Raw genomic sequence first — 21,721 nt, 5'->3', positions numbered from 1 at the left:
AAGTGCCTGGTGACTTTCTGCTAAATTCTCACGACCTGAGTAAATGAGTTGCAAATTAAAATATGTTATGAAATGAAGATCTGATGTAATAGAAGACTAAACCATAGTCCTTAAAGATACAGAACTTAGCCTTATGTCACATAATAATTGGTATAGTAATAAAACACTCGATAAAGTAATAAGATATTACTTAGCTATATAATTATAAAAATAATCGGCACTGACAAGCAAGGTTTATGGAGGACAATTATCTTTTATGTCCTTATCTAAAGGACTCTTAAGTATGTTGTTTAAGTCATTGCAAGGAAGACAGCAAAATCAGAAATTACTGTGCAATGGAAAACAAAAATAGGAATCTTGAAATGATGTGGATACAAGTTGGAGTTCTGTAAGAGGAAAGAAAGAAGTGTGTGAGGGACTGGCAGTGAATTATAAACTTATGCAAGGATTGCCTAATGCAGGTTGTTCTTTTTTTAATAAACCTGAGAACTAAAAATTAGATATTTAAGCATTTTCTGCTGGTCTTTTATTTAAGGCAATGCCATTTGGAATTCATAATTCTATAGGTTTTTATGTGAAATCTTACTTGAGATTTGGTAGCTGTGGTGATGGTTTTGGATTTGACTTAGCTCTAGGATGAAGTGAATGTGCGAAATAAGTCCACGTCAAGAAATATGTCTGCCAGTGTCCTTTTGACATAAAATTATTGTGTCTTTGTGGCTTGACTGTGGCTGACTTCATCTGTTCTGCTAAGAAAAGAAGGAGATAAGATGTACTAGAAAGTAAAGCATTGGCCCAGTGAAACAGTTTAGTCTCAATTGTAGAGATTTTTGTAAGAATGAATTCCTTCAGTGTTTTAGAGTTAGGTTCTTGGAAGCTTCCCAGTGGCTTTGTTCATATATGAAGAAAACCTTAGCTTTTATAGTTGTGTTGCTCATCTGAGCTACTAAGGGCATGGTAACAAGTATGTACTTCATCATTTTGCTCAACCTTGTATGTAGTAGAGTTCAGTTAGGCTCCTCTATTTCTGTGTCTCAGTCAGTTGACGATTATAACGATCATAGAGCTGATAAGTGTTGTAACTGATACATTGATGAGAGTGATTTAATGCTATTTGTCCTTTCTGAACCTTTCCTATAACACTGCAGTAGTACCTTGTCAGTTTTTCTCTGCAAAAATTTCAGCCTGTGAAGATACTGTCGAAATGATGGGGAAGTAGAATATGATGCTTCCCCTGCCCCAATACATGTTGCCTAAAGGAGAAGGAGAGACATGCTGGATGAACTACGCTGGATTAATGCTTGTTTCTTTTTGGCATTTTCTACATGCCTAATCTTCATGGCCATTTTTAGATGATGATAACCTATGAAATCAGTCCTCAAAATCTGAAGCATGAACTGTGATGGATTTTTGTCCTTGCAGTGCTCTGGTATGTGCTGTCTTGGATTCAGTATTGTGTGAGCAGATGGTTACAAGTTACCTTTCTAGTGCTGTCTTAATAGTACAAAATTCTTTTGAGTATTACAAAAAAAAAAAGTATTTTTCTAGATTTGGCTCTGTTCAGTTGCTGCAGCTGTTTCCTTCTTTCCATTCATGAGTTGGATTAGAGGGAAGAAGTGGCAGGGAGAGGTGGTTTTCTCTGCGGAGGAGCAGACTGCAGACTGAGGAAGAACACAGGGGCTGGGTGGTGCCCCTGTGCACAATTCTTCTTGACGTTAATGGCTGTTAGGAATATAAAGTGAGGCTATCGTGCAGTGATTACACATGAAGAGCCAAATTATTATTGTTAATGATGATGTGTATATGTTTCAGCTAAGGCTGGATTGCTTCTAATGGGTTTTGTTTTCTATTCCTTTGTTCAAGGTGAGGTACTTCTGGCTCCTGACTTCTTGTTTTAAATACATTCCCCTCTTCTGCTGTCTGTGAAGCATTGCTCCTGTTTTCTCTCTGTTGATTTATGCACTTTTATTTCTGGTGTTCCCTTTTTGTTTGCTTGGATTTGTTTGTTTGTTTGTTTTGGTTTGTTGTTGTTTTTGTTTTGATTGTGTGGTTTTTTTTTTGTGGGGTGGAATTTGTTTGAGTTTTTTGTTCAACTGTCAAAACAAGTATTGTATTTTCAGGTGTATAACTTGCACCATGTATAACTTATGTAAACTATGAGGGAAGGCAATACATTAAGGGAGCAGTTGACAAGTAATGGTGGATGGAAAGTAAGGGAATTGGGATTTTAGAGGAGGAAAAGCATTCCTGCTGCCAGGGACTGAGCGTGCCAAGGTGGTTGGAAAGGTGTGACCATGGCAAGGGGGCTGTGCTGAGAGGGGTGCAACTGGGAGGAAGGATTTTGAGCTCTCATTCAAGTAGTGATGTCCTGGCTGGCATGCACACTTGTACTGGATCCACCACATGCAGTAAAGGAAAATCTCTTGTGAGTGATGAGACTTGTTTGCCAGTTCTCTTTTATTTGCTTATGGTGTGGTTTCACCATATGTATGTTGTGGTTTAGATATATACTGCTGATGAGAGAAATGGCAAAGCTATTTCTCATCCTCCTCCCTAGCCCTGACTGTGTTTCCTTGGACCAGTTTGTCGACTCAGTAGAAAGCTACTCCATCTCCCACCCTTCCTGACCCCATGTACTCCATGTAGACACCTCAACCGTCCTTCGTTCCCTTATGGCATGACTGCATGATTGCTAACTGCAACACAAAGGAGGGCTACCCGAAAAGGGTCTGTCCCTTGTGGTGGCTTTCTGAGTTGGGTCAAATGAAGCACACAAGTCTGCACCTCAGCCTCTGACTCAGCTACAACGCAGTGCTGTGTTGCAAGGAGGGCATCCAGTAACCAGATGGGATCTCAGATGAGGAGTGGAAGTTTGCCTGATGTCCGTCAGAAGCGTTTGGGTAGCGGGTGTCATCTTCACTGTTCCTCTGTGCCTAGGGAGGCTCCTCAGGCCACTCAGGAAAAGAGTTTGCAAGTCTGATTCACTGATGGGTGACAGGCCTTATTTATGCACTTCCTCCTCTTCCGTTCCACTCTCTCAGTTTCTGTATTCAGCAACCCGGCCTGAGATACTCTCTGGAATGCTTCCCACCCCGCCTTCTAATGATGCTAATGGTGAAACTGCATGACAGGTGGATGTTTGGATGTTATCTGGCTCATGGCAAAGAAAAGAGTATGAGCAGCCAAACTTAAAACACCTGCCATTTAAAAAAGAAAAAAAAATCTGAATGCTTCATCTGGAGACAAAGATTTAGCTGTTACTTTAAAAGAGTCTTCATTTGCTGCAGAAAGCTAAAACGAAAAAAAAGAAAAAAAGAAAAATTTTAGTCTTTCTTGTCAGTCTTCCCCATGGACAGAACCCTGATATGCTAATTGCCATGGAAATGAAATTTGTTAGAAGTGTTGTTGGTGAATCAATGGTGTGTATTTTTCAACTTGTTAAGTGGAGTTTTTGAATGAGAAAATAACCAGAATAGTTTACCAGAAAAAATAGTGAAATTAGTTGTATGTCTCAGGGAGTCTTCATGAAGGATACCCTTCCTCTTTAACCAGATAAGAGAAATAGGAGCTGGTTTGAGCAGAAGAGTCTTTTTAGCATTTTATTGTTACTTGATTGCTTAACTTCAGTGTACGTCTCCTAACAAATCCAAGGAGGAGCCTTGTTGTGAGTTAAACTGAAAACTTAATCTCAAGATCAGGCATGTCAGTAAACCCAGATGGGTTTGTTCCCCTAGACATTTCAGAGCAACTCCACAGTTCATTTTGTTTCCTTTTGCTTTTTCAAAGTGCTTCACTTGGAAATCAAGTGAAGTTTTACTCTAGCAACTCTAGTTTTGTGTAGTCATCACTAGTTTATCAAGAGTGGAGTACTTACCAAAAAGATTTTTATTATAGCTTTAATAAATAATTTCAAGCTATATTTTTGTTTTCTTTACTGTCTCAAGACTGAGAGGTTTCTAGTGGCCTTCAGGCCACTGGTTAAATTAGCTAAAGTACATTATGGTATTGAAAAAGCTATCTCCATCTCTGTGAAAGGAGATACAGATTAAAGGTTAGGAATAGCTAGCATAGGAGTTGGTTTGTGCTGATACTTTATTTTGCCAACCATCAGCTTTCTGACAACGTTTAATATTTGCAGCTGTTCTTAATAGGGCATTAGTTTATATGCCTTCAGTAAAGATTTCCTTTCATTGGTTACAGGAGGAGGAGAGAAATGTTACATTGCATTTATTCTTTCAGTTACTCCTTGGTTGCGCCAGAAGATGTGCATGCAGTGCAGGAGGAAGGATATTGGGAACGGAACTGGGTGGGAAAGGATAGAGACTGCACAAATCAGGGAAAAGCATCCAGATTTGGTCCATGGGGCAGAGGGAGATAATTATGGCAGGAAGAGAGAGGTGTGAGACAGTGAAAGTATGTTGGATTGGGATCTCCTTTGGGGTAAGGAGAAGCAGAAGGTTGGATGCATCTGCTCATGATGCGTACGGTTTGGCTTTTACCCAGGTGTCTCAAAGTTTTATTTCGACAGAGATTTGGGTTAAATTCCAAGTAAATTTAAAAACACCTCCCCTCCTTTTTCCTTTTCCTTTTTCCTTTTCCTTTTTTCCTTTTTCCTTTTTCCTTTTTCCTTTTTTCCTTTTTTCTTTTTCCCTTTTTTCCTTTTTCCTTTTTCCTTTTTCCTTTTTTCCTTTTTTCCTTTTTCCTTTTTTCATTTTTTCCTTTTTTCCTTTTTTTTCTTTTTTCCTTTTTTCCTTTTTTCCTTTTTTTCTCCTGTTTCCCTTTTTCCTTTTCCTTTTTTCCTTTTTTCCTTTTTTCCTTTTTCCTTTTTCCTTTTTTCCCTTTTTCCCTTTTTCCCTTTTTCCCTTTTTCCCTTTTTCCCTTTTTCCCTTTTTCCCTTTTTCCCTTTTTCCCTTTTTCCCTTTTTCCTTTTTCCTTTCTTTTTTTTCTGAAAAGTACTTTGCAACTGTGAGTTTCTTGTATGTATTCTGTTGGTAGAATGTGAATCCTGAACCTTTAAATCTGCAGCACCAACCTCTTACAGCATGAGGAAAAGAAGCAATTGTTCTCATCTTGAGGAGCCAAGTGCTGGGAAGAAGCTTTATATATTGTTTCTTTGTATTCAAACTATTTGGTAGGCAATAGCACAATAATGGAGACCAGGAGCTGAGTTCGAGCTTCAGGTCTGGGAGAGGAATGCTGCCTGTAGGTTAGTGATAAAACAGCCAAAAAGAATTACCTTGTGTGATCAGTCCAAGAGTCTGTTAATTTATTGACTTGGCAACAGTTGCATAGAGCTGCTTCATGGATGGGATAAAATTGCTTTAGTTTATAGGGAAGGGTGAGAAATAATTATTTTAAATAAAAGGCAAAGAGGAACCTAGAAACACAGTTAAAGCTCTGTTAAAAAGCGGCAGAAGCATGGATTTTTCTGCCTTGCTTCTGAAAGAAAGATGAGGTATGATCTAGTTGAAGTGATGACATTTAATTAAAATTGAGCATTCATGACAGTAAAGGTATGATTTTGGGTTGTTTTGGTTATTGTTTGTTTTTTTTTCTCAGTAGATTTTCAGATAGGAGCATACGTATGACCATTGAAGCCTTCTTGCAAAGCTTTCCAGTATTCGGATTCAAATTAGTGCTGGCCGCAAATCTCATAATTTTCTGTCAGAAGGTACAGTAATGACACTCATAATAAAAAGGAAAGGGAAAAGGTATAACATAGTATCACACAGTTATGCAGCAAAAATGGTACTTGGTTGTGTGTTGTTTTTTTTTTTCCTCCCCTCTTGTTGCTTTAATAATTTATTCAGTTGATGTTGTGGGTCTGGGATTGATAAACAAAATATTGGCAACTACAGAGCTTGACCCCACTTCTGAATTGCTCCCTCTCAGGACTGAGTACTCATTTTGTTTTTAAGTGACCATTTGGTGCGCTAAGTTAACATCTCTTGCCTGGCATAATTGCAAGAGCGCCCTAAGGAAATGACACTATACCTTTCCTAAGCAATAACAGATCTGGCGTACAATACATGAATGAAATACTCTTCAGTCCACCCATGCTCACAGTATTAAAACGCCAAGCCAGGCTTGGACTTAAATACTCACTTTCATTTTTTATCTTAGTTGTATAGTTATGGTCTTAGAGAGTTAATAAAGTTAGCGATGAACACTTTATGGAAAATAAAACCCTATTGTGTATCCGAAATTATGCTCGACTAATCTAAATCCAGTGTTACCAAGTGGGCAGGAGGCAAGTGCTGGTTTACTCACCTCAAATGCTGTGAGATTGTAATGAGTCAAAGGATGCTCCCTCCATACAACCTGAGTCCCCCTGTCCCAAATCTCCCAGCTATGCTTAATCTTGAAGATCAGTGGATTATTCAATTGCCTTTTTATTGGCAAAGATTAATTAAAAAAGCCTCAAGAGGCCACCTTCTTGACCAAACAAAGTTTGAAGCTGGCTTCAGAGAGGATCCTCCAGATGGAAGCAGACGGGTCACTGTTCCTGTGTCTTGGACACAAGGGACACTTATTTCTTGAGTTAGTGTTGTGTTAGGATAGCTGTTGAAATCAGGCTAGGAAGGGTTTCCTACCACTGTTTTACATGCCTGCAAGTGATAGGGAGTTTGTTTCTGCCTGTGTGAATTTCCAGGTCCTGACCATTTTATTTTCTATATTTTTGCTTGAAGGATAACATCAAGAGTGAAACTTTCTGTTACTACTAACTAGAAGTATAATTAATATAGGCCTAATGCTTTGACAGGGGAAAAAAAATCCCCAAACCAGATGCTGGTGTTAATTGGACACTGAATTGTTTCAAATTATTCTTTAGCCTGTAGTTACAGTGCTCCCAATCACCTGCAGTTTCATTTCAGTCAGAAAGTGATAAGATAATCTTTTTTTTTTTTTTTTTAATTAAGGTGACATTATAAATTAACCTGTCAATAAATGGCATTAACTTTTTCAGCAGTGCAGTTACAATTGGATGGATTCGTAGCACTGTTCTTCAGCCAAAAGAGAAATATTGGATCCAGTGCTGAGTTGTTAAATACTAATGAATAATTTATGTAATGAGTTTTGTCTTTGTCTGTTTGCGGTGTGACTGGCAAAGCACCGGTCTTCTCCAAATATTCCATTGTTCAAAATTGCTCTGATTTTTGGGCCTATTTGCATCAGTTTTCTACCCAGGTTTCTAACTCCTTTGCCATATATTCTGGACCAGATAAGTACCTTATCTATTAAATTCTCCCATCTGGCTGAGAACCATTTTTGTATTATAGGTTTTTTGTGGGAATGTGTACTGTTAATTAGTTTTTATATTCAGTTTCTGTGTAAGCTTAGCATGTGTGCTCTGCTGTAAACCTAATTGTGTAAATGATCCTGAAAGTCAATGCACAGTGGCTCAGACATCAAAGTGAAGTAAAAAATATGTCGAGCTGCAGAAATATTTTATACTATATCTGGTTGGATTCAGGTTATTTTTCTCTTTTACAAGATTAATAGGGCTTTTGGAAGAAAAGTGAACTTTCTCCAAAAGCATTACTGGAAGAAAATTGGCTTTCATTGCACATCTAGTGTAAAGACATAAATAGTAAAATTCTTTCCAAGATTCACAAATTTCATAGAATTTCATAGAATTTCTAGGTTGGAAAAGACCTTAGAGATCATCCAGTCCAACTGTCCCTAATCCCCCATTAAACCATATTCCTAAGCAGTTCATCCACCCTATTCTTAAACACATCCAGGGATGGGGACTCAACCACCACCCTGGGCAGCCAGTGGCTGACAACCCTTTCAGAGATAAAATTCTTTCTAACATCCAACCTGAACCTCCCCTGACTAAGCTTATACCCATTTCCTCTTGTTCTATCATCCATCACTAATGTAAAGAGCCCTTCCCCAATTCCCCACCATCCCTTCTCAAGTATTTGTAGGCCGTAATCAGGTCTCCCCTCAGCCTCCTCTTCTCCAGGCTAAACAGCCCCAACCCCCTCAGCCGCTCCCCATAAGTTTTTTTCCCAGCCCCTTGACCAGTTTAGTCGCCCTTCTCTGGACCCGCTCCAGGAGCTCAATATCTCTCTTAAAGCGAGGGGCCCAAAACTGGACACAATATTCCAGGTGCGGCCTCACCAGTGCCGAGTACAGGCATTTGGTCTTCAAAATGCTTGTACTAGAGGAGTCAAAGCTGTAGGTCCAGCTGTTTGTTATTGAACTGTTGATTGCTGAAGCAGCTCTCTTTAGAAGGTGCTCTGCATCTGTAGTGAATCTTTTGTAGATTCAAAACCGAACCAAACAATGTGAAGTATTCTAGTGTGCTGTGCTGCAGTGAAAATGAAATTCAGTCTCTGGACAGTGGGGTTGCATGGGGATGGGGCTTTTGCTGGAAGTGTTGCTGAGATCTGAAGAGGTAGTCCTCAGGCATATATGGAGTTGATGAGCGTCATCGCTGCTCTTGTTCATGGGCTGGTGCTGCACTTTAAGCTCGTGCTCCTGCCGCTGGCTTGCCCCATGCCCTGCAGTAATCTGGTTTTGAGGAAGACACTTGACATTTTAAGAATTTGTTTTGTGCTTATTTTTCTCTTTGTCTGTCATGTTCTGAAATTTGCACACGATTTAAAATTGGCATAGCGCGGTCCTTATGTCTTACTACATCGTCTGCTTCTTGAAGGCTACCAAATCTGCTTCTGTTGGGAGAGATTTTGTTGTGCCTTTTTTTCTCCTGCCCTCTAGCAGACAGTTAAGTTTGGAGGTTGTTACTGAGGTCTGAGGAGATGTTTTTCCCTTCTAAGTGCGAAAGAGAGGCACATTCAGGAGCTTACGTATAGACTTGGAGAAAAAAGTCTTCGGTATCCATTGCTGGACCTCTGCTGAGAGCAGTTGTGGGTCCGAGGTCAAAATATTTCAAGTGCAAATGTGATTGTTTGGCTTACCTGGTCTGTCACAGACAATAGCTTTTAACTGGTCTTTAAAATCAATTGGTGCGATAATGTTTATGGCACACTGGCTTTTACTGAAAGTCTCTGTCCTGTAGGAAACAAGGACCCAGGTCCTGAACGTATGTGCTCTGAGCAGTAGTCAATTATTTGATAGCTGGCTTTTTTCCTGCTAACTATTTCCATGACGTTGTATGTGGTGTTACCCACAGGCATATTGGGTTGCTGAAGTGGAATTTTTTTTAATTACTATTTTTGATTGATTCAAGAGAGCATGAGGGGGCATGAGGATCTACTAGTGAAGATTTAAAAAAAAAAAAAAAAAAAACAAACCAAAAAGCCCATAAGCCACAACGATCTGTACAGTGTGATTCGGTTGCATTTATTCTCCCTTTGCAAAATATAGTAATTACTTTTTAATTCTTATTTCCTGTGTGAATAATTGCATTTTGCACTTGGATGTGTGTTCTGAATTATTCTTTTTGGACTTCTGAATTATTCTTAATGGACTTCCTGCTTAACTGCATTTCTTCTTCTGCACCCTTCTTGGTAACATAAATGTTTGTATTTATCTCCTGTTCCTTACTTTTTGTATATTCCCCCACAGTTCAGACATTTCAGCAGTGCTTTGAGCTCCCGCTTTGTTTTGCCTGAGTTTGCTATAGGTACCAAAAGCAGTTGATTTTCTGCCAGTTGGCAGTTTCACCTATTTTAAGAAAGACAAGGCAAATTCTATGTTACTGTATAATACTGTAGCAGTGAGGGCAGGAGAAGAACTAATATTGCTCAGGGACTTCCAAAGGACCTCTAGACTTAAGGAAAATGTGGAGAAAATGTGGATTAAATAGAAGAAATATTATTTTTTTTTTTACATTTCTAGTGGTGCTGTGACTCACCAGGAGGCAAGAAAAGAAGTTTATTTTCCTTCAGCCTCTTGTGGAGGCTGTGTATATGTTTTGCCTAGGTTGTTGGATGGTAAGTAGAAAATTAAAGGTTGACCTGTGTAAGGTTTCATCCTAAGTGGAGGAAGCTGCTCTCTGCTCAAAAAAACAGAGCAGGTTGTCTTAGGTAGGTGTGGGGGAAATACTTCACTAGATTTTGTGCTCAGAAGGGAGCAAACTGGGTTACCCAGTGCTGGGATAGTGTAAACATCAGAAAATGCCTCACTTGAGAAAGTGGTCTTTTCTCCCTCTCTGGAAAAAAGATATCCGTTTAAATTAACACCATTTTAGCATCAGAAAAGAAAAGGAGTTCACACTTGGTTTTGGCACTTGCAAATACCAGTGCAAAACTAATTTCTTAGCATCAGGGATGGTCTTTGCATGCCGTGTGGAGAGGTAGCTGTATGCTGATGTGCTGTCAGCCCCTTTCTCATCTGTCTATTGCAACTGACTGGCCACTTGTGGAACCCTCCACTACTTATGATTTTATTTTTCTTGTGTTCAGTTTGTCTGACCTACCTGGTAGGGATTTTAATCTTGAAAACCAAAATCTTTTCAGCAGGAGAGCTTGGGTGTACTTTAAACTGCATATGCCTAAGTGAAGGTCTGTGGCTTTGGTGGATGGATGCGTTTTGGCCATTCACGGTTGATTTAGCTGCCAGCCTGGAGTTACTAAATGAATGGAAATTCTCTGAAAGAGAAACAGTGCCAACAGGCAAGCACCTATTCTGAGCCTGCTCATTATTCCAGACAACAAAAATGTTGTGAAGCTGCATAACACTAGCATTGTGATTAGTTGCATCACTTATTCATGTTCTGCAAAATAAACACATTTAGATGGTCGACCATGACAAGCATTGCAAGAAGTAATGGTCTTTAAGCATCAGCAAAGACACAGTTAAGCTGAATATTGAAAAGAGCTTCAGAGCTGTGAGTACAGTTAATAAATGAAATGGTTTCTCGAAGAGCCAGTGATGTTCCACATTGGCTTTCAGTCCTATGTTTTTGGGTCCAAGAAGACCGTAATTAATACCTTACTGAAGGTGGTGGAGACCAGCTTTGTGAACCTTGATGTGGACAGTAACCACTGCCTCTGAAGCCTTTTGAGGAGTTGCTGTTCTGTAACCCTGCTAGGGACAGGTATGGGGTGGGGTAATTCACAAAATGAGATAATTTTATGCCATTTATAGGAAAAGGATTGCTAATAGGAAGTTGGTGATGGTATGTTCAGCAGTGACATAGTGCACAGTGGCATAGCAGTCATGGTACAAATCCTTGGGTTCTTCCTTACTAAGAGAAATGTAATTTTCCACAAGAAGAAATTTTATGCTACTATATTTTAGCTATGAATGCCTTGGTCTTCAGAGCATTGACCATGAGCTTATAACGTTTTAGCCATAGTTACATACCTTAATTGCTTGATCTCCTGATTTTACAAACGCTGGTCTTGTGGCAGGAAATTGATCAAACTCTGAGGTTTCATTTTCTGCATGGTGGTTAAGCTGACGGAGCGAGCTGCACACAGGCTGCTGTCATCTGAGCAGGTCTGCTAATTTAGGGTTGTTGGGAAGGGACGGGAGACACCCAACAGACATCCAAGTGTGCTTGCTTTGGCAGCACATATACTAAATTCAGAATGGTACAGAGAAGATTAGCATGGCCATCGCGCAAGCGTTCATGAAGCGTTCCATGTTTTAGGGAAGTGGTCATGGCACTAAGACAAAGTTCAAGGAGCATCTGGGTGATGCTCTTAGTCATATGGTTTGGTGTTTGGTAGTCCTTTGCACAGAAAGTTGGAGTCGATGATCGTTATAAGTCCCTTCCAACTTGAGATATTCTATGATTCTTACGAACTGCAGGGAAAGGGAAAAGAGAAAAAAGTCAAGTTGGCAGAGAGTGAAGTACAAGGAAATCGCAAAGTAAAAGGGAAAGAAGAAATCACATAGCAAAAGGAGAGGTTGGAAAGAGTAGCAGAAGTGATGGAGAAAGATATTAAATAAAGAAGGAAATTAAAGGTGAAGAGGAATGCAAATAAGTGAAAATCAGAGAACCATATTGTGAGAAGAGGAGAAGGCGGCAGTGATTTTAATAATGGTACATTTTATTTTTTAAAAAAAGTAAAATTAAAGTAGCAGTGATAAGAGCATCTATCTATAACAACTGTGCAAACATGCAAAACCTGCTGTTGATAAAATTTCTAATACGTGTATTAGCAGATGCTTCGCTTGGAGTGCTTTATGCTACAGGCTTACTGTGCCTTTTTTAGTCACTCTTCCTTTTTAAAGAGAACTTGCAGACAGTGGTCTGGCAAGGTGAGGATGATGGACTTGGAAATCCTCTCTCCTGTCCTATGTTACTACTAACATACAGGTGAGCTGATAGTCTCCAGTGGTACTGAATCCTTACCATTAGATGCAAGATGGATGCTAAATAAGTCTGTGTGCTTGAATCCCTTTGAGTGGCTTCATCCCTCCACTCCTCCCAAGTGGGACTTTTATCCTCATGGTAAAGTAGAAAATCCTGACTTGTGTGAGTTATTGTAGCTCCACTGCTGGCATCTTTATGAATCAGAAACATAGGTAACAAGTCTGTCATATCTTTTGCTTCTCAGTTGATTTGTAACTAACACTCAACTTGTCATCTCTGTTGGACTCTTACCTTGGGTAAGGTGAAGAAATAAAGTGAATGCATTATTGTCTTGAGGAATTACAATGCTTCCAAAGAAGTGTGTGATTTGGATAGATATACAGTGGTAACTTTCTGTCTGACCAGTCCTATTTATTGCTAGGAAAAACAACTTGAAAGTTAAAATCCATGGTGTTTCAGAGAGTAAGATGTTTAAGTGCTGTTGAAATTCAGTGGGATTTTGGTGGCTAAGTTAGTTTTTGAAATTTCTGGTCTTTAGACTGAAAAACAGAGCTGTAAATGTCCCTTTGCAATCCTTTGTTTTGCTTTTGCTTGTGCTGTCACCCAGTCTCCTTTTCATGTTTTTAACGCTCATCCTGTAGTAAATCAGACTTAAATGGACGTATATCCCTAGATAGATAACCTCCATCAGCTGTATGAGAATTAACGTAGATTAATATGGATTAACAAAACGGTGAGTTTAGTTTTCTCTAGTAGTTTAGGTTATACTTTGTATTGCCTTTTGAAGAAGTGCTCTCCAACATCACCTCTTTGGAGAAGTCTTTGTGTCAGTCCTTTCTGTTTACATTTGGTAGAGCACTCTCTCAGTTAAGTACTGATTTGATGATCTTCTAGTAACAAATTTCTGACTGTACAATTGATATTTTGGGAGTATTCCTCTACATCATGAGAATTGATTGGTTGGTTGTCCCTCACTCTCCCCTCTGCTAGCTATAATTTTGTCAAGGTTTTGTATGAACCATTGGTACATATATTCTTGAATTGAGTTTCTTTTCTTGTTAACTAGGTGGTCACTATAGGCAGTCAACGTAATCTTTTGAGTTTCTGCAGACAAGCATGCAGCTCCTGTTGCGTTGGGTGGAATCCTTGGTTGGTGCAAATAGGAGAGTGCAATCTCATTCACTTATTTGTTGGTGCACAGGTTGGTATGTGACCCGGGATAAAACTGGGCCATGGCTGGGGCCTTCTGCAGAGAACGAGCACAGCTGTGAGATTGAAAGCCCTGAAGTGATTTAGTCACTGGTTTACTTCCATTTGAGAACTAATAGCAGAAAAAAAAGGACCTAGAGGTTTTAACTCAGTTCAGGCGCAGTAAACAGAGCTTGGGATAATAGAACAAGTGCTGTATTGTGCACATGGCTGGTGCATCCAGTTCGAGGTCTCTGAATGCTGCCTCCTTATTGCACCTCTCGGCTTGTTATGACTACAGATAAAGCAGTTGAAAAGAGGAGTTTCCTCACTAAGCAAAATAGGAAAGTCTTGATCTGAATACAAAACACCTATTACTTTTCCTGGAATTATTCAGCAAGGGACGTATTAGAAAGAGGCTCAGAATGAAAAAGAACAAGTCAAATATTGAACTACCAGATAGTTTGACATTCTTTCAGTTCTTTGATTTTTTTTTTTGCCTCCTACACATATCTTATCTCATATCTATAATGTTAATTAAGTTGTATTGCTGTCACTAGTCTTCAGCAGATCTAATTTCCATCAGATGGAATGTATGTTCTTTAATCTGTCTGTCCTCTACTTCAGATAGGGAAGAAGGGAATATTTTTATTGTTTGGGGATTTTTTTGTTTTGTTTTTCTTGTTTTATGTATTTTTTTCCCCCTTTTGTTGATTTGGGGGGTGGGGGGATATTTGTTAAAGGAATGTCTTAAGCTTTTGCCCAACCTCCATATCAAAAACCCACAAAACTCTCATAGTTGAAGAGGCAATAATTAACTTGCAGCAGTCTGTTTTGAATAGGAGCAAATAGGGAACTGACTGATACTGAAAATCACTAATAGGTGGTTAAATATTGAATGAGTAAAAATCTGAAAGATGGTCTCCTATCTGTGAAGCCCTTGATGCTTTGTTTCCCCATCAGCATTTCCTTAAAAGAGTATGGAGGTACAGTGCACACGGAATCAGCAACTCTGTACAGAAGGAAGATATTTTAATTCATCATTACAAGTGTGAACTACAATCAATAAAACAGGAGGAAAAAAGAATATACCAAATGAAAGTGCTGGAGGACTGGTTCAGCAAACACTTATGCACATGACTTTCTTAGGTGTAACTAATTAACCACGTGAGCCTTTGCTGACATCAGCATGTATTGCATAAAAACTCAGCATGAAGCCAGAAGGTAGAAGAATTACATCTTGCTTCATGGAAGAGTAGCTGATAGTTTATCATGCTGCCTCTTAACTTGAAAATGTTATATTTATGTTTATAATTTATAATTAATAATTAATACAATTATCTGGAGAGCATTACTTTGTCATAGCTTAAGTTTCCAAAATTACGTCCTTAAGTTTACAATTTTTCTGTGATACAGTTGCTGTGTCTTTGCTTTCCTCTGGAGATGCTTGTATTGCAGATCCATACGGGATTAAAGAGAAAGAAATGAGATTCCTTGTCTTTGTTTCCTAAAAAGGTGGATTGCCGTCTGTACATGTTGTTATTTTCTTTTTTCCACTAAAAAGGTAACTAGATAATGGAATGGCATCAACAATACTAGATAGAATAGAAAGACTCTGGAAAAAAACTTCCGTAATATTTTCTTTTTAGCATCTTACTCCACTGCTGAATGTTTTTGAAACCAAAGTTGGTTAGAGTTGTGTGTCTTCCTACTCCCAAATTACCAACAGTCTTGCTTGATAAGCTTTAAGGATCACCAACAAATTTAAGCAGAACAATTCTGTCACACTGGGGTTACTGTCAGTTTGGCATATCAGCCCATAAAGCCCCTGACAACTTCCATGATAACTCCTCAGCACAACATGCCCTATTGTGTTGCAGCTGTTAAGAAAATCTAATTTCCAGCAGTGCGAGACCTTTCTGAAACTCCTGCTGTGCTTTGTGGGATTATGTCAGGGGATCCCTTCTGTGGGACACTGAGTGATCGAGGAGATTGGTCCAGGACAGGCATTGGAGATGTATCATGTATACCCACCCACTGAACCAAACAGTCAGACACTCCAGAGAATTCATGGGGTCAATTCTGCAGCATAAGCGGCGATAAAGAGATGCTGTTTTAGTAAGGACATAGCGATAGAATGAGAAATAAGGTGTTAAGAGGAGTATTAGGTATATAGTGAAAAGAATAAAGAGAAACAAACAAATGGAAAAAGCAAGGAAGATACAGAAGACATCAAGATGAGTTATATTTTTAAAGCTTCATTTTATTGAACTTTTATTATTCTGACAAAGATGATAGTGAAAGGTATAGCCATAGACAGCACTTTTCTTGAACTCAATATTTCTAAGAGATTTTCATTTAGAATGGCAGCATCTCTGTCCCATTACTTGTAACATGCATTTTTATTATGACTAGGAAACCATGTTTTTAAAAGAATAACTTTTTCCTTCCTTGCTGTCTTGGAATGGAAGATCTTTGCAACAGAGACTTCTTTCCTACCGGTGTAGAAGGTGATTGCCGTGTGGAGAATGCTCCTGAAATATAAATAATGTATTGATAGGAACTGTAGAACCATGTAGATGGAGGACTAGAAGAACAGAATGTTTGCCAGGCTGTTTTATTATTTATCAAAGCTGGTGAAATCTAGTTGTCACAGCCCAAGATACTCAAAGATCTCAGTAAAAGCCATTCTTTTTCTTAGTCATGTTTGTTTAACCAAAAATTACAGTTGCACTCGTAATGTTCTTTAAAGTTTCCAGGCTCTAGGAAGTTGGTTACGGTTTTGTAGTTTATTTTTTGTTTCTTGTTTGTTTGGGGATTTTTAAACAAATTTTAATCCATAAATTTTTCCTGACAAGTTCAGAAATTATATATTTTTGTTGTATGGAGCTCTGATACAATAGACAAAATAACTTTTTAATAAAAAACTTGTTTGTATTTCTAATTATACTACCAGGTTTTCCCCTGAGGACCATAGAACAAGTTTATAAAATGAACTTACCTTTATGCACATTTAAAAATCCAAGCTCCTGATGCTTTTGGAAGCCAAAATAGTTTTAAAATCTTGTTGTTGTTAATCAGAAAGTCACCTATATGCAATATTAGCAGAATATTCTTTTTTTATGTGAGTATCACATATGAGCTCTTAGAGTGGCAGGATTGATTATTTCTTAAATAGCCCCAATCGGGCTATAAGGCATGTGTGATATATAGTGTTCCTGTAGAGTACTGAACATAAATACAAGTGTATGGGTAGCATCTGGCCATAAAAGAGGCGGAACAGTTGCAGGCGTGTTGACACACACCAGTGAGAAGAAAGAGAGCCCTGTAATAAAATCTCATTGAGGATGCAGAGAGTATGTTTCAGCATTAGGCATCCTCCTCATGTTTCACATCAACGCATCCTCCCCTCACGAGAGGAGGAGCAGTGCATTTGCACCGGCTCATTCAAATTGGATGTTGGTAGAAGAGTCTTGAGCAAACACTGAACAGTCTGGCATTTTTTAAAGAAGAGAGAAAGGTTAAGTCGTCCGCTGTTTAAACTGCTGTTTATTGGATATTTATTGGCTGACGGTGTGTATTGAAGGTGGTGAAAGCATCATTGGCAAGATTTCGGATGGCTGCATAGCACAGGTCAGGATTATATTAAACTAAGGCTTTTTACAATAAAGTTTAGATCTTCATGAGTGACTTAGTGTGTTGGTTTTATATCTGAGGATAGTTAGATTGTATTTTGCTGGGAGATAAAAGAGGGTAGGATGTACCTTATCTGTATCCTTTCCCTTTCCCTCTCTGTTTGACAGCACTGCAGCTGTAACTTCGCTTAGAGCTATAGTAAATGAGAAACTTCACTAGATATGGCATTTACAAACCAGAACATTTATTAACAATAATAAAAGATAGACTTCACCATGAATGTTTTATTTCTATTATTTCTGTTTGCTGTTTCAAACGTAATGTAGAGCTCACTGAACCCAAACTTGCTAATTTTCTCCCTAATGCACTGAGTGGCTGCACGGAGGAGAGTCAGAGTCGCTCTTTTGGGTGAAGCACAACGTCATCTTGCAGTGCCTTAGGCATATTTTAGAAGCACCACTAGTTAATTATAGAAAGAAAAGGTAAGGCTATACTTGTGCACTAGATTTAATCTTGCATTGCTGTCACAGTGAAGAGATTTATAAGAACCAAGGAATTTTTACATTATACTAAATTATTTGCCTCTGTAACTCTCCCACTCTGAAACAGACACACACACACGACCACCACCTGTATATATAGCTGAATATCAGAAAGAAATGCTTTCACTATTTCAGCAGGATGTCTGTTTAACGATGTCTTAAACATTAAGGAAAGTCTTGTGTTAGAAACACTCCTGAAGGTTTTTTTTTCTTTTTTCTTCTCTCTTTCCACACGCACACTCTTTCTGTTTTGATTTTTTAAAAAATTTATCTTGAAGGCATCCTTTCCAGGGCTTTAATGCTGATTTAATATTCTTATTATTTATTTATTTTTCCCTATCTTTCCCAGAGATAGGGTAAAATGTCTTGCAAGACAACTGCTGTGATGAAACTTTGTGTTCCTTGGTGTGAAGTCTTGCTTGTTCAGTGAAAATAGTCTGCAATATTTGCTGAAGGGAGCTGTCATTCTGAGAAAATGTTCAAAATAAGAGTTAATTACTTAAAAAATGTGTGTGTGTGTATTTATGCATACATGATTCCTTGGGCAATTTGATTGCTTGAATGGTGTCAGGTGAATGGCAGAAACCAAGTGGTCCTGCTGTCATTACTGGTGGTAAACTATGCATTAGTAAATAAACTTATGAATCCTATACAGCATTTCAGTAGCAGAATGTAGTTTTGTTTTGTTTTGGTTGTTTGGTTGTTTTTTTTTTTTTGTAATAGGAAAAACAGTCTTGCACTGGGTTGTGTGTGTGTGTGTGCTGTATGGGCTGCAGTGACACTGGAAATCAGAGTGAGCCTGGAATCATACAACTGTAAAACGTGCTCCAGAACTAGATAAATGCTTTCTGTTACCCAAGTATCTGTTAAATAGCTTTCCAGAAGGTGTGGTCTGACTGTATGTTTGCCTGAAAGTATTATGTGAGCAGTACAAAGCTTATCCAGTCCCACAAAGATTTGTTTGAATACTCTCCCCTGCCACCTCTGTTGCAGCAACTTGTGAAAACCCTACATGTTATGTTCGGTTTCCAGTGAAAGACGCTGCTCTGGACAAAGGCATGACATGAAGCCTACTGAATTATTATGGTCCAAGGGATTGCTTTGTTGCCTCCATAATTGTCATATGCTTTGGATTTGTCTGTATTTGTTGCTTGGTAAAGAGAGGAATGACAGTCAACTCCGTGCACCAGTGTTTGAAGAGGGGGAAAAGTGATGTGAGTTGAGACTTGCACCACATTCGATACTGGTTGAAGGGCTGAAAGACACTAATGTTTCCTAGGCTGGACAACCCTCTTCCTATCCCATACACACAGTGGGTTTTGATTCAATTTTCTGCTGTTGATTTCATGTCACTTTAGGGGAGACATGCAGTTTTGTTTGGTTGTTCTTAGGATTTTTTTTTTTCAATCAACCCATTTTGTACTCATCTTTGAAAACTGGGAGTAGAATCCCAGTATTATTTAAACATTAATTAACTTTCAGTACCAGAAGATAGCTTTTTGCTCTTCTGAAATCTGATGATTAATGCTTTTGTTTACTTCTGAGCGATACATTGTTTGTCATGTCACTGCTGAAGTCTCGTTCCTCTTCTAAAATTGGGTGTTCTTGGCTTTGCACAGGCAAACGTTTTCCTTTTCTCTTGCAGAACTGCCTTACCTTCTTGTCCAGAATCCAAATAGAGAATGGAGTTTAAAATTTGATTTAACCATAGAATAATGTTTAACAGTTAAATCTGAACACCAAGTTTCAGCAAGTTAGTTATTTCTTTTTTCTGATTACCTATAAGAAAGACGAAGGTGATGACAGCCCATTCTCCTGCATGTAAACAGGGTGCTTTCAGTAGTGTTAATTAGCTGATTTTTCTGATAAGATCAGAGGGTTCTAATTCAGAAATGATACAAAAGTAACCAGTCAGTCAGCAGCTCTGCATGTCCATCTTTCATTGCCAAACATTTTAAACATTTATATCCTAGGAGGGCTGTCAGCCGGTTCTCAATTGATATTTCAGTAGTCAGTATTCAACTTTCTCAGAGAACATATAGAATATCTCCAGGTGTTTTATAACGTACACACCACCTGCGAGTGAGTGCAGCCTTTCACTCGTTGGTAGAGAAACATCAAGGGTTATCCCTGCATAGTTGCAGGATGGTGATAGAAAAGTTTGCCACTTATAGAGGATATGTCTGAGCTGTCCTAGAGAAGACCTGAGCTGGTACATTAGAAGAAATGGGAAGAAAATCAGAGTTAACATTGTTTTGTGAAGGATTCTCCATTGCCTTTTGGGAGGTGGAACTTTGCTGCTGATGCCCATGAAATGTCCATTTATAGTATTGTGCTTTCACAGCAAGTTTATATGTTGGTGGTTGTATGTTTTTGTACCTTGCTCACTTTGTAAACGCAAGAACCATGTCTGCTTCTGATGGATACCCACTGAATGCAAAGGTAGACTCTGAGGAAAAGAATGCTCCTATGCTAAATTTAGTCAGCTGCTTACTCATTTTGCAGATGAGAAAAAAATAAAATCTTCTCTTCCTAGGATGTTGAGGATAGGTAGCAACTCTGAGGTTTTCAGAATCTCAAGTTCAGGGAAAATACAGATACTGATAGAAAAATAATATGAAATGGTTATTTATAGAATATTCTTAACATACACTTTTTTCCTAGTTACAATCTAGTTCAAGAAGGAAAATATTCCAAATTCAGGTAATAGTAATAATTGAAGTGGTATTTGAAGTTGCTTTTTCAGTTCAAGGTGTAGTAATTTGGGAAGGTCTTGTAATTTTTTCACCCATCTGTCAGAGAAGTAGAGGTCTTATTGCACTTGTAGATCTTGCGAAAGTCTACAGCTGCATAGAGAGGAAAGGCTCAAAGTTGTGCTCATGCCCCGAGAAAGAGTGGACTCAGCCCTCACTCTTTCTGGTGGCTGGCCAGGCAGCCTGGAGGTGTTCTCAAGTTGCCTTTTGCCCAGCTGTTCTCAAGGGAACAGTCTCTCTTCAGGGGAAGAGAGGTTTTTTTAGGGAAAGAGAGGTGGCTTCATGTCTGGGGACAGCTACTTCTGCAGAAAAGCCTCGGTGTTTGGTGAAGAGTCTTACTTTAAGATCCTGAAGAACAATTTGAGAATGTAATTTCCTTTGGACTCAGAGTGTTACTATTACTCTGTGAAGAAGGAACAAGGTCCTTGAATTGATGCAGTCGTACTAGACTACTGGATTGTATATTGGGTTGAGCATATGCAATGTACATCAGTCAAACCTCATTGAAGAGGATACTGCAGCTGTTGAAAAATGCTGTGGGTGAAATTAAAGGGTAATTATAACTCAATATTTTTTTACATAGAGTTTCTAATAAATTGAAAAGTTATTTGCCAACCAAAACAGTTCATTGAAGTTCATGCTTGTTATGTAAAGTAGCAAGAGTACAATGAAGTCCTTGCTACAGATGAGGTTGTCTTGCATCAAATTTTTCTTGGTCCTTAGAAATTCTTCTGCAGTCATGTTTTTTTTTGTCAGTTTTTTGTTAGACTTTTTCCCACTCAACATTTAAGATGCAGAAAATGTAAATGTCAGTTCCATATTAAGGATTAGCTTTGGGCTTGGAGAAGAAAGCGTAAAGTTAATTGAAAGGTCAGAAATAAATGAGTGCTTTTCTTGTGTGTGTTTGTGCATATACTTTTAAAAATCTGTTTGTAGAAAAATAAAACTTTAGTTTCTTTAGAAGATCTGGATAAACTTATTACTCTTGTTGAGTGTCTTAGCTGCAGTCTATAGGATTCTCTAGTTGTCAATTACTTGAGAATACTGTTGCACAATTTCAGGAGCTGGCAGGATTGCTTCAGAAACAAAAGAGAGATGCCATACTCAGTGCTAAATGAAAATCAATTTCTAATAATTTTTACACCTGATATCAAATACTTAACAAAAGGAAAAGGAGAACAAGAGAAAAAATATGTTTATTACAAGAGAAAATTATGTTTATTGCAAGAAACAGCATTTCATGAAAAGTTTGTGGCTGTTTACGGTGCTGTATCTCGGAACAAATTTGATTTTTCTGTTTCAGTGAGGCTATATAAAGTACAATGCCTACCCTGGGAAAACAGCAGTTTGCTCAAGCCCAG

The 21,721-nt window shown here is 38.5% G+C and overlaps 1 protein-coding gene and 1 pseudogene across 1 annotated transcript in view; both read left to right on the top strand.

Moving 5' to 3' along the window:
- Positions 1–21,721, top strand: part of FRMPD4 (FERM and PDZ domain containing 4) — a 421,749-nt gene that overhangs the window by 205,196 nt on the left and 194,832 nt on the right. The window lies entirely within an intron of this gene.
- LOC147529400 (U6 spliceosomal RNA) lies at positions 11,476–11,571 on the top strand (annotated as a pseudogene).

Source organism: Tauraco erythrolophus, chromosome 1, assembly GCF_009769465.1.
Source record: "Tauraco erythrolophus isolate bTauEry1 chromosome 1, bTauEry1.pri, whole genome shotgun sequence".
In the NCBI taxonomy this organism is placed as follows: domain Eukaryota; kingdom Metazoa; phylum Chordata; class Aves; order Musophagiformes; family Musophagidae; genus Tauraco; species Tauraco erythrolophus.
Note: the sequence above shows the minus strand (reverse complement) of the source record. Positions and strands in the feature narration are given on the sequence as shown.